This window comes from Simochromis diagramma, unplaced genomic scaffold, assembly GCF_900408965.1.
Source record: "Simochromis diagramma unplaced genomic scaffold, fSimDia1.1 OVJJ01000284.1, whole genome shotgun sequence".
In the NCBI taxonomy this organism is placed as follows: Eukaryota; Metazoa; Chordata; class Actinopteri; order Cichliformes; family Cichlidae; genus Simochromis; species Simochromis diagramma.
Genome location: NW_024386871.1, coordinates 3,204,826 through 3,217,537, shown reverse-complemented (window position 1 = coordinate 3,217,537; position 12,712 = coordinate 3,204,826). Strand labels below are relative to the sequence as shown.

Genomic DNA, 12,712 nt, shown 5'->3' with positions numbered 1-12,712 from the left:
GTGGACTCTGTCCTTGAGAAATCACCAGAAACAGTCCTTGGTGGTCTTTCACTCCAGTAATTGCCTCACTTTTAAGCCTCTGTGTGGCCACAGCTGCAGCCTGACTTACACTTTTAGGTTGTATCGCCATCTGTCCCTAAATTGTTAAAATTACTATGAAAGGTAAGGACGGGGAGATGCCATTTTCACAGATGCACAGAACAAATTGGATTTCAGACATGGGGGCGGACGAGATTCTGATTCTCCTCAGGAGAAAAGCCTGCTCTACCCCTTAATCAGGGCTTCAGTAATGCAAGTTTAGTCCAGCTTTTTATTGACTTGACTTTTAGAAGTCTATACCTCACTTCCTCTCTGTGTAATTACACTGGATAAGGTTCTTTGCATTGTCATAGCAGCATGTGATGAGGATCTCTAGCAGTCTAGGGACTGACTCTTTAAGCAGCGTTTAAACAACTTTTTGAACATTTTGTGAACTTTGTGGGGGGTTTCAAGTACAACGTGCCAGAAAAAAAACCTGAGACCAACTTCCTTTAAGGAGCGTCATCATGTCAGTTTTTGAGGTAAGCATGTGTGGCAAGTCACATTACCAGTATGTACTGACAATAGTGATTAAGGTACTCCCCCATCCCTGATGATACTCTGACTGTACAGTATGTAGTGTAGCTGAAGTTCATCACAGATATCTTATTTGTTCTGATCATGACTTTGTGACCACTACCAGTTCTGCACTAGGACCCTGGGTACATTGGCCTAGTTAAACAGCGCTTGTTGTTTAATTAACATGCATGCCAGCTCAATTATGACTCCTCCTTATCAACTGAGACGCAATTGCTTCATGACACGGCATACCTAATTGGCTGAGTTGAAACACTGTGTGAAGATCAGTGTTAAATTCCTGTGATGCCCCCGTGAAGAAATCTACTCTCACTCCTATCTGCATCCTCTGGGTGGGTGGTGGGGTATTGAAAAATAATGGTTTGCCCTCTTTACCTCCACGCCAACCAGTTTAAAAGCCAAGTAACTGCCATTCAAACAAATGATACACTAATTTGTGGCTTTTCTCTCTTTGTTGTCATTGCTGCTGCTCTTCAGGGAAATTGAAATTTAAGTCACAAGTGGACCAATTCCTCCTAATTTGCCAATTAGGATGTGTGCGAGTAGGCTTTTGTGCATGTGTCCTATTATTCACAGTGCCAATATTTCTAAAGCCAGTTTGTGTTTACCACCCCACCCCCCCCACCCCCCCGAGCTAATGAATGGATCAATCCATAGGCTTGACGAGGATACTGCAGAGACAAATCAATGTGTGGGACATGGGATGTGGGGAAAGGAACACACGCAACTAGGAGATAAAAACAGAGTTTAAACTCTCCTCGTTATTTTGCAACACGACACTTTGCCTTTTTCGTCCCTTCCCCACTGTGTGACTGAACTGAATATATGGCATGTTCAGCATTGATTTATCGCAGTTTTTAATTGAATACACAATGTTAACACTCAAAGACTATTTCATGGTACTCCATACATCATTACCTTTCCACCAAATGACTAATTTGATTTGCAGAGATCTATTCGATTTTTTATTCTTCACGGCTACTTTGACCATTTTGATTGTAGACCGCCAGAAGATAGACGGAGATAGTTGGCAGAGTCTAAAACAGATTTTTGAAGTAAGCTCCATAGACAGCGTGAAAATGCATAAGTTATCCACTGGGGTAATGCAGTTTCTATAATTGGAAGAAAGCAGCAGAGGATCAAACACTTCCTGTCTGGGAGCTGGGTTATGCAACATCCACTTTATAAGTAGAGAAATCTTTGGTCTGACCTCAGCATCATTATCTCTCTAGCCTCCTATCATCACACCATTTACCCATAAATCTCTGATTAGGAGACCTATGCTGTCTTTGTTTTGCTTTTTTAACTGAAAGGCGGCACAGAAAGATGCAGTGTAAAGAGAAAAGGCAGCATGCCGTGTGTCAGAATGAAACTCGCACAGCTTCAGTATTGATCTCAAACGCTGCATTAGAGAGGGTGCTGATTTCACCTCTTCAACCAGTGACCCACAACAGTGATGGACTCTTGCCTGGAGCTACAGACCAGGCAGGACAAAAGACTTTTTTCTTTTAAGCTCATTGTGCACTCATAGTCAGACGTTTATAGATACTCATCATGGATGTCACAGTAATTTTGGGCTCACAGGTTTTGATCTATTTTGGATTGTTTTTGTAATCCACACAGGGTCACAAGTATACATGGAAAACTAAAAAATGAGGGACTTGCAAAAATCTATATAGTTTTGATGTGATGATTACAATATTATGTTTTTCCCTGACTGCCAAACCTCTGTAGAACACTTTTCAAAGACACATGAGGAGCGCTTCCCCTGGTTCATGCTGGTTACTATGATTGCAAAAGAAGCATTAAACTACTGTGAACTAAATAATTAAACTGAGCTCACACTGCAGCGACAAGGGTGTTTAAGTTTTTCATTACAAAACAGCATGAATTAGCACATCTTGTAGTCAACGTGTATCAGCAGAATTCAGCTGAGGTGGTGCAGCGACGTTATTGGACGGGCCTGAACACAGATGCCGTTTTCCTGCGATATAATGTTAATGTGCCTCCTCTCAAAATCATTATTTTTAAATATATTTACACTTGTACAATTTGGAGCAGCGCTCATGATGACTGTGACCTTGCCTCAGTGTGACAGGAGGGAAACATAATTACCCTATGATCACCTACAGTGCCGTGCTCCAGAGATTCCCATGAACACATTGTACATGAGCTCAAAAGCATGCACAAATTACCCTACGTGATCTTAAACATGTTAGATGCACACCTCGAGCTCACGGCTGGGGGCGCGGTCTGTTACGCTTTGTGATAAGAATAAAAAAATGATCACTATATGGAGCAAGAGCAGCTCCTTGTGTAATGGATTGTCATCAGATTGCGGGAGAAAAGAGGTGTGACGATAATGGCATGACTGCAGATGCAACACTGCTGGTATGAATACAAAGGAAGCACCGAAGCAGCTGTCTTATCTCTGCACCGCAGAATGTTTAAATTTGTGCCAAACGATCGAGAAATCCACGAGAACAGAAAAGAGGAGCCGCGTGTGAAAACCTGTGAGTTATTGTAAACTGACTGTTTGCTCATTTGCATGTTTGAAGCACAAATTAGTCCATCATACGTATTCTCCTCTGTTTATGGTACAATACGTAAGGGTGTGCATTGCCTCCAGGGAAAAGAGCTGATACACCATGTTTGCACATTCACACGATGAGGCCATTGATGCCGTCACAAAAAACACACAGACTGTTTTGTTCTCTATATCTCTGTTTTTCTTTTTTCTATTTATAGGCCTTTTCTAAATTCAGAAACAGTTGAAACGATGCTTTTTAAGATGTTTCGGAAATGCAGAAGTCTGTCGTCTGCTTCTGTCAGCCTTTGCATATTCAGAGAAATGTGCCAGAAAGCAAAGGGAAGTGCATCTGGGCTCATTCTGTTACCAACAAACCATGAAAACACAAGCACAAATGTCGGTTGTTGGGTTTATGTACACAGCCTCACTGAAAGAAGCATTAATAATAACATGATTATCTTCATGCAATCGAATAAATTGAATGTAGCTGCTTGAAAGTTCTTTCTGTGAACTTGCTTTAAAAGGACAATATTGACAACAGAAACTGAGACAGGAGCAACCATCAATCTAAATTCTAACTCTCAGTTTGAGAGTATGGTCAGCATCTTTAACCACATCTGCCAGATGTTTTTAAAAGTGAGGGGGGAATCTATTAAGACAGAGCTTCAATAAACCAGATGTGATCGCAGCGGAAGATAAGAACACTGTCCTTTTCCTTATGCATGCTTTTTGTATTGCATATCTCATATACATAGATACGTTTTTAAAAAGATGAAGAAGAAGAAAGATAACTCTCTGTGTTACAAAGTAATTACTCCCTATCATTAAATCCCAAATTAACCGTGATTAATCAAATTCTTTGGAAACCGGAGCTCAATTTCATGAGCCACACCCAGGCCTGATGACTGAAATAAGAGTTACATGGACAGGTTATTATGTAGCATTTAGGGATTGTTGTTTTTTTTCTTTGCTCTACTGGAGCACTCAAAGTGCTTTAAACATCATGCTCCATTCACACATGCACACCAGCACTTTGTTTTCTACACCTAAGAGCTTTCTGTCTAACTTTAACACACATTCATACACCAACATATGCATCAGAGAACAACTTGGAATTCGGAATCTTGCCCAAGGATACTTTGGGATACAGACTGGAGCAACCACTTCAAATTAGTGAATGACCTGCTCTGCCTGTTGAGCTACGGTCATCTATTAACTACAGCCAGTAGAAACCATCTGCGAAAGAGAAGTAGGCTAAAAGATCTCAAATAGCAACACATTATGCCACAATCTACTACTCAAAAACTCAAAACAGATGAGAAACAAAGTCACGCACATCTATCAGTCTGGAAACAGTTACACAGCCATTTAAAGGCTTTGGGACTGCAGAGCATCATCAAAACGGTCACAGCACTGTATCTTTTTCATACCACTATATAGGAAGAACCACAAAATGATGTCTCGGATTAGATATTGGAAATTTTGTCTCTGTGTCAAAATTCTAACTCCTCTACACATTCACCACTGGATCTGTATGTAGGAGTGCAAACGTCTGACCGTGAATGGTCATTAACCTGCCATCTCTTTTGTACAAACTGAGCTCACGTGAGCTCAATTGAGCTCACGTGAGAGGAGTGCAAGTCATGTCATGTGTCTTGCCTCCAGCATACATTATTCATTAACCACCATTGAAACCACAGAGTATTTCCAGTAGTGAGAGCACGTCTGAAGGGGACTATCTCCTGCTGTGAGAAAGTCTAATGACCAACATTGTCTGGAGTTCATGTGTGGTAATAAAAACAACTGTTGCATTAAAATGTTTAAGTGTCTATGTTTGCAGTGGTTTTCACTCCCAGTGTGGTGACAGCCGACGAGACCACGACACTGAACATCAGCCTGCTTTGTGTGACCTACTTTTTCCACTCCTACTTATTTTTTGTCTCTTTTTCCATTTTAAAATCCCAATTTTTCCACCTTTTGTGAATTCTTTTCTGTTTATATACCACCGTGTGTTCCGGTTTACCCTTCGCTCTTTTCTCTGCCCCGTCTTCCTTTTCCAAAATCCGCTCGCTCTGCCAGTCTCATTTCAAGTCTGTTTCATGTTTTAATCTTCTTAATCTTTTTTTTTTTCCACAGCCACGCCACCTCATTTCCTTTCCCGTTCCTTCCAACACCCTGTTGATTTTTCGATGCCATTTTCACGGCTCGTGTTTCCACCCAACCATGTCATCCTATATTTTTTCTTGTTTATCATCTCATTTTTGTTTCCCATCCACCCCGTTCTTTTGATGTGTCCCTCCCTCTCTATCCCCTGCTGTCTCATCTCTTACTGCTGTCTTTCAGCTGCAAAAAGAAAAAAAACAGATTATTCCTCTTCACTCATCTTCGGGAAAGCATCAAAGAGGCACCGGCAGGAAGGATAAGAATAGAAAACTGATGCTATTTATAAGCTTCTCCAAAGAATGCCTATTAGCCAAAACAAGAGTACTGCCTCAGCTTTATTTGAACACATACAGACAGATGTCTACAGACACCTCTCCTTGACCAGCTGGAACAGAAACGCAGTGAAAAACAATGCCATAGCTTATATGCTCCTTTAAATAGACTGTGTTGGGGATGTATTGATGACCTATACTATAATAGAAACAATGCATTTATTACAAACTTCAAAAAGTTCCCTGTAATCATGCTTTTGCACTGCCATATCAGTCTTTCTCTTATCTGTAGCAAATTAATGTCCATAATTGCAGAACTTTGGCTCGGTGGCAACTTTTAAATCTTTCATGGTCCCTCCAAATGCACACACACATCCACGTTTGCACACATCCGCATGGTGTAGCGCTGACAGCTGACTGATGTTGGCCTCATGAAGCACAGTGATCTCCCTTAATTATACATGATCTGTCACAGAGGAGAGGGACGGAGAGAAAGAAGAGAGTGGAGGAGATGGGGGGGGGGGGGGCGAGGAGACAGAAAGAAGATATTGATGAGAGGCAGGCAAAAATAGAAAGTGAGAAAAGGTGGTCGGAGCGGTAAATGCGAAGCTGAAAATGGAGCAGAGGATAAGTGGGGTGAAAGAGGGAGCGGGAGTTGGAGGAGCGGAAAGTTAAGATGCCGGGGGAGATGATAGAGAGAAAGAGGAGAAGGACAGAAGAGAGGATGGGAGGAAAACGAGTGAAAGGAAATCAGAGGACGCCACCGTGTATTGATTTTGACGTCTCCCCTGCGGCTGGTTGGACTTAACATTGCCACTGAACATGAGAGCAGCAGGTTGGACTCATTCACCTCCAACCTCCAGGATGTAGGCTGCAGGCACATGCCACATATCCCCACTCGCTCTCTGCCTGCCTTATACACTGCTGTCAATCTGTTCTCCTAAACATGATTACACTCTTCTGGAGGCTGTCACTGTCCTGTATGACAATATTTTCCCAGTCATAGACCATAAGCTAAGAGAGAGAAATCCAGTCCTCCTTCCTGATACACACACAACTGCATCCCACTCCATATTACTATAACTAGAACAGAAGTGCTCGTCGTATATACCTCTTAATATTGCTGAGTCACATTTATATGTATTATAAAATGTTTCAGAAGCTAGTCTCCTCACTCAGCAGCAATCTTAAAACGTCTCCTAAATGGCCACTTATCTGGGAACTTATTATCAATCTGGTCATTAAAATTGGATCAAATCTGATGAAAAAACTAACAAAAAGTTGAAAGGTTTAAAGACTACGAGGCAAAACTGTATCGTTTTATATTTCATATTTCTGTATAGTTTTCATATTTATATCCTGTTCATAGGCTGTACATACTTATAGTTATAGCACATTCATAACATACCTTCATACCGCGTACATTGTAACATACCCATAATAGACCCATATTTTGTACCCTCATACTTATAACAGACCCATTTCTGTAATATATCTATATATCTATATTATTGCTAAAACACTTTCTGGATGGATGCAAAATGCATTTCGTAGCCTTGTACTTGTGACATGACAACGACAATAAAGTTGAATTCTATTCTATTCTATTCTAAACATGGTTTTAAAAAGCTTTTGTCCCCTTTAATTTGTCTTTCCAACTTCATATTTGCTGTTGCAGGTTCTCCCAACAGTTAGATTTCAGGTTTCTTTGAATGCCACACAGTACACATGATTTGTTTTAGGCTGTAAATGAGCCTTTTTTTAACAAATTTGTGCACTACAGTGAAGAAAATTGAAAAAATGACAGTGATGTTATGTGTCCTGTGTTCCTCGTAATCATATAACAGTCATACACAAAAAACTAAGTGTTTCCCCTGATTCAACAGCCTGCAGAAACACCTTTGGCAGCAAAGGTGTGTCTCAGTGTCTTTATCAGTCTCTCCCGTTGTTGTGGAGGATTTTTGGCCCACTTTTCATTACAACTTTGCTGCAGTTCATTGAGCTTTGTGGGCTTTCATTTATGCACAGCTTTCTTAACATCCCACCACTCAATCAGCTTGATGTCTGCACTTTGACCGGGCCATTGCAACACTTTGATTCATTTCTTTTTCAGACTTTCTGTTGTAGATTTGCTGCTGTGCTCGGGATCATTGCCCTGTTGTATGACCCAGTTTCTGCCAAGCTCCAGCTGCCCAACAAATGGACTTGGTATACATAGAAAGTCATGGTCGACTCAGAACCTGCAAGGTGCCCGGTCCTGTGGCACAAAATAAGCCTAAAATGTTGTCCCGTTGCGCTCGGTATGAGGTGTTTATACTTGATTTGTTGTGTTTGATGTTCTCCAAATGTGGCTCTGTGGCTCTCACAAAAGTCATGCCTTTTCAGTCCATTTTTAATTGTGCATCATGAACTTTGACATTTATCATGCTGAGGCCTGTGAACTCTAAAATGTAGCTCTTGGTTTTTTTTTTTATTATTTCTCTGAGCATTGTAAGGTCAGACATTGGGGTGAAATTTCTGGGGAGATCATGGCATGGTCTTAACACCAAACTGAATGATCCAGACCAGCAAACTGTCAAAAATTGTGCTCCATAGAGATGTTTACACTTGCATGAGTATACCTGGCTGCTACGAGCCTTTTTAATTCCAATGGAAATAAAAATTGTGAACTTTTCCCCCCACTGGACAGAGTCCAGTGAAAACTTTCTTTTTCACATGTTTGTAAATGACTAGAGCTTTAAATTAACCTATTGTTTTACTAGGTTGGTATACTTTCAGGTTTTGTCCGGCCCTGATTATGTCAACACAGTTGAAACCCAGTTTAATTTGTAATCATTTGCTCTTTGCTGTTTGTGAAATGCAAAAACAAAAATAAAAGTCACCTTACCATATCCACTAATGTTTACATTTAACTGATGATTTCTCAAACAGTTTCTGGCATTCAGCATTTAGAAACCAGGGCAACAAATAAATATACATTTAAAATAAAAGAACAATTCAAAGCAATGGACAGAGAGAGGTGAAGAAGAGAGTGCAGGCAAGGTGGAGTGAGTAGAAAGTGACAGGGGTGATTTGTGACAGAAGGATAGTAGCACAAGTGAAAGGGAAGGATCGCAAGATGGTTGTGAGATCTGCTGTGATGTATGATGTGGAGACAATAGCACTAACAAAAAAAAAAAAAAAATGAGGAGGCAGAGCAAAAGATGTTCAGATTTTTACTGAGAGTGACCACGAGTGACAAGATTAGAAATGAGTACACCAGAAGGACAGCTCAGAGGGAGTGTTTTGAGACAAAGTTAGAGAGGAAAGGCTCTAACAGAAGAGTATGCAAGGGATAACAGGAGGCAGATGATGTGCTGTGGTGACCCCTAAAGAGAGCAGCCAAAATATAAATGATGAATTCATACCTAACCCCATATTTTTATCAATTAATAACAATGACAAAAAAGCATCAGGGTGATCTATAGTCAGGTAAAGGTCAGCACAACAGCAGCAACAAACACATTTTCCCTACATAAATCTGATTTAATCAATTTAAGCTCAGCACAAGCTCTTGGAGTTAAAGTCTGATATTTTCATTAACGGACACAAAGATGTGACGGAAAAACAAACGCTTTATTCTGTTGGCGCATTTTTTCAAATAAATTAATCGTTCAGACTATTTTTATTGTCGACCTGAAAAACCATCTCCCAAATCAGTCAGTAACCAGCAAGAGCTTCACAACTGCGAGGCCAAAGTGAAAATCCTCGGGCTCTGTAGAGACTAAGGAAGCCACAAACGAGATGGTGCACCTGGATGACACACTGATCAGCCGTGTCTGATGAATTATAGTCTGACACAAGCTTTCTTAAGCAGTCAGTTTGCTTTCTCTTTATACTGCCAATTAACCTCCAACATACTTCAGTAATAAACAGCACCATACACAATCATGAGCAACTCCAGCTTCAAACTGCCTCAGTGTTTGGTAGCGCTTCATTCTCTTGACTGGATAAAAATTGGTTCTTATTTATAGAACTGAGTCCTAATTGGCTCCTACAAGCTTTCCAACAACAGAAATACAATGCGAGTGTTATCTGTATCACCGGGGAAGAATGAGATTGAAAACTTCTAGCAAATATTGACACTTTCTTCTTCTACTTGATTAAAACTTCAAACAACAGCCTTATAAAAATCAGTCAGTATCGCCTCTTATTTATCTTACTTATCGAGCCTCTTTTTGGAGATTCTCAAGTGCAACTCCACCAAACGTGATGAGCAGAAATCGTATATTTGTTACATTTAAAGCAGACAGTAAATGCACCACATGTAAGGAGACCTCCAGAGTGCAAGAGGTTAAATTTAAGACCATTTATTCATAACTTTCACTGTAAAGAAAATAAACTTATCATCCCTTATCACGTCCTTTATATTAAGCCTGTTTTATATCATTCATGTTTACTACCTACACTCACCGGTCACTCTATTAGTCGCACTTTGCTTTTAGTGTGTTGGACCTCCTTTTGCCTTCAGACCTGTCTTAATTAGCAGCAGGCAGCAACAAACAGCAGCAGCAGTTGTTTTTCAGCTGCACATCCATGATGAGAATCAGAGAAAGTGGCTACACTGTGATCATGAAGTAGCAGTAACACTCAGGTAGGCAGTACCATTTAAATTATGCTTAATTGATGATAATATCCCCCACACCAATACATCAACAACAACCTGAACCTTTGATACAAAGCAGGATGCTGTTTATGGTAAATTCTGACTCTACCATCCAAATGTCACTGCATAATCTGAGACTCATCCAATCATGCAACCTTTTTCTAATCTTCTATTGTCCAATTTTGGTGAGCCTCAATTTTCTTATTCTGACAGGAGCGGCACCCAGTGTGGTCTTCTGCAGCTTTAGCCCACCTGCTTCAAGGTTTGAGATGTTGTGCGTTCAGAAATGGTCTTCTGCATACAAATGGTTATTTGAGTTACTTTTGCCTTCCTGTCGGCTCAAAGCTGCCTCATCATTCTCCTCTGACATCAACAAGGTATTAGATAGGTGTACCTAGCAAAGTGCAAAACAACTGCAAAGTTACTTGAATTGTTCAAGTCACTTGAACATCCCTTTGTTTTCTGCACTGCGCTGGATATTGCCTTACAAGTAATTATACTGGGTGGGGTGTTTCGAGACTTTAAAGTCTTCAGGATTATCTATGCAGTGCCAAATACTGTGTCCCCAAAGGGAGCAGCTAATGCACCAGTGTCTTTAATCCAGAGTCAACTGAACTGATGCCTTAGAGAAAAGTTAAAGGAATCAAGGGCATCCCAGACTGACATTACACTCTATTCAGTCGTGGTTTGTGCTCAGAAGTACATTTTAGGAACTATTCAAACACACAGTTCTTTCAATTTTCCTATTTTCATTATATGTTTGTCATTTTATTCTGACCTACATATGCAGGACAATTGGGAAAAGCTGACAAAATAAGAAATGCAAAGAGGGAAAAAAAAGAGCAGATAAAGTAAGAGATGGAGGTCTCCTAGCAGCGGTAAGAGGAGACGCGCTGTTGTTGAGAAGCAGAAGTGTAGCATGAGGAGCACAGGAAATGTCATGAAATATGTAGGAAGGAGCAGCTCAGCACCGGAACACAAAGCCATTAAAGAATGCCCTGGAAAATGCAGTCAGCTAGAAATATAAACGTCCATTTCCGTATCGTTCATAAATACTCTCGCGCATGGATAAAAGCACACACACGCTTTCACATCTCCTGGAAAAAAAAAAAGGTAAAAGCTTTAATACTCATGTACACAGTTTAACACATTCTTGTGCTCTCAGAGACGCAAGCACGAAACTGTACATGCATTATCAGCACTAAACACAAAGAAAACAGAGCCAATCTCGTCTCTCCTCTCTCTGCTCTCCTCCTTCTCTTCCACTGGACCTGAAGATGTTTTTTAAATCATTGATTGAGTACATGCAGGAAACCAGCGAGACAGCTAGTCTGACATGCAGCAAGTGCTCTCAGTCTTTCGGGTTAAACAGCAGACCAGCGGACAACTCGCTCCGAAGGCGGTTTAGGGCGAGAAGAGGTGGCGCTCTGAGCTCTGAGCACTCACTTCGCCCTCAGCCCCGTACAACTCACAGGCTTGTCAACAAGGTGCTTCGGCTGTGAGGAGGATTTGGTGCAGTGCTGAAGATGTAAGTGAAAAAACCATAGCACAGTGCAATAGAATCCAGTCATATTGTGACTTGGCACTTATTTGCTGTTCAGCATTTTATATATTTTTATGTGTAATAATGCATCATAAACTGGAAGACTGATGGGATTTTATGTTTATCTCTCTGGCAACAGCTGCAGCTCAGGGCTGGAGGGGCTGTGGAGCCTCACAGGATTTAGTTTGTTTGTGAAGACTGGAGGAATCTATACTTTCCTTTGTTCAAGCAGTCTTAAAACGTCCCAGCGTTAGATCTCAGGTGAGGATAGTTAAAGGATTCATTGACTGGATCCAAGGATCGGGTTTTACAAAGCACATTGATTTGGATTTGACAGGATTTCAGTTTTGTTGTGGTTTTAATTTTGTGCTTCGGTTATCAGTCTGCCTGAGCTAATGTCTTCACTTAAAGTTGAAATTTTCATTTCAGATTAAAAAAAGATTACTGTTGCTGGCTATCAGCATGGCTAAATGATCACAACACTGGATGACCTGGACTGCAATCCAGCAAAAGTTCAGAGAAGACAACAAAACTAATGGAGATGAAGAGAAACAGCGTTTATTAAAGCTGTATGTGTCTGCTACAAAACAAGATGAGGGTGACTTCTTCTCTGTCTAGTCTATTTCTCCTGATCTCAATTCAGTCTCAGGGTAAATAGTGTTTTCCCCCTTTTCTGCACTAACATATATATTTATTCAGGATCAGACACAGTATCACCACATACTGGACAGTATGGCAGATTTTATTTTATTTTTTTACAACACATGCCCTTCCTGACACACACCGGTGGGATTTGTGTCTCTTTTCAGAATCGAATCAACGATATTTTGCTTTTTGGACAAACGTGGGACCAACTACACTAGGAGAGCAGCAAAAAATGTCTTCTTCTTCTTCTTCTTTCAAATAAGAGGACTTCTGACAAACACATGACACATAGCAGAGCA

General features: G+C 40.6%; 1 protein-coding gene across 6 annotated transcripts in view; it reads right to left on the bottom strand.

The window, feature by feature from the left end:
• The window catches only part of frmd3 (FERM domain containing 3), a 60,805-nt gene that overhangs the window by 46,607 nt on the left and 1,486 nt on the right, over positions 1-12,712 (bottom strand). The gene's annotated exons all lie outside the window — the stretch shown is intronic.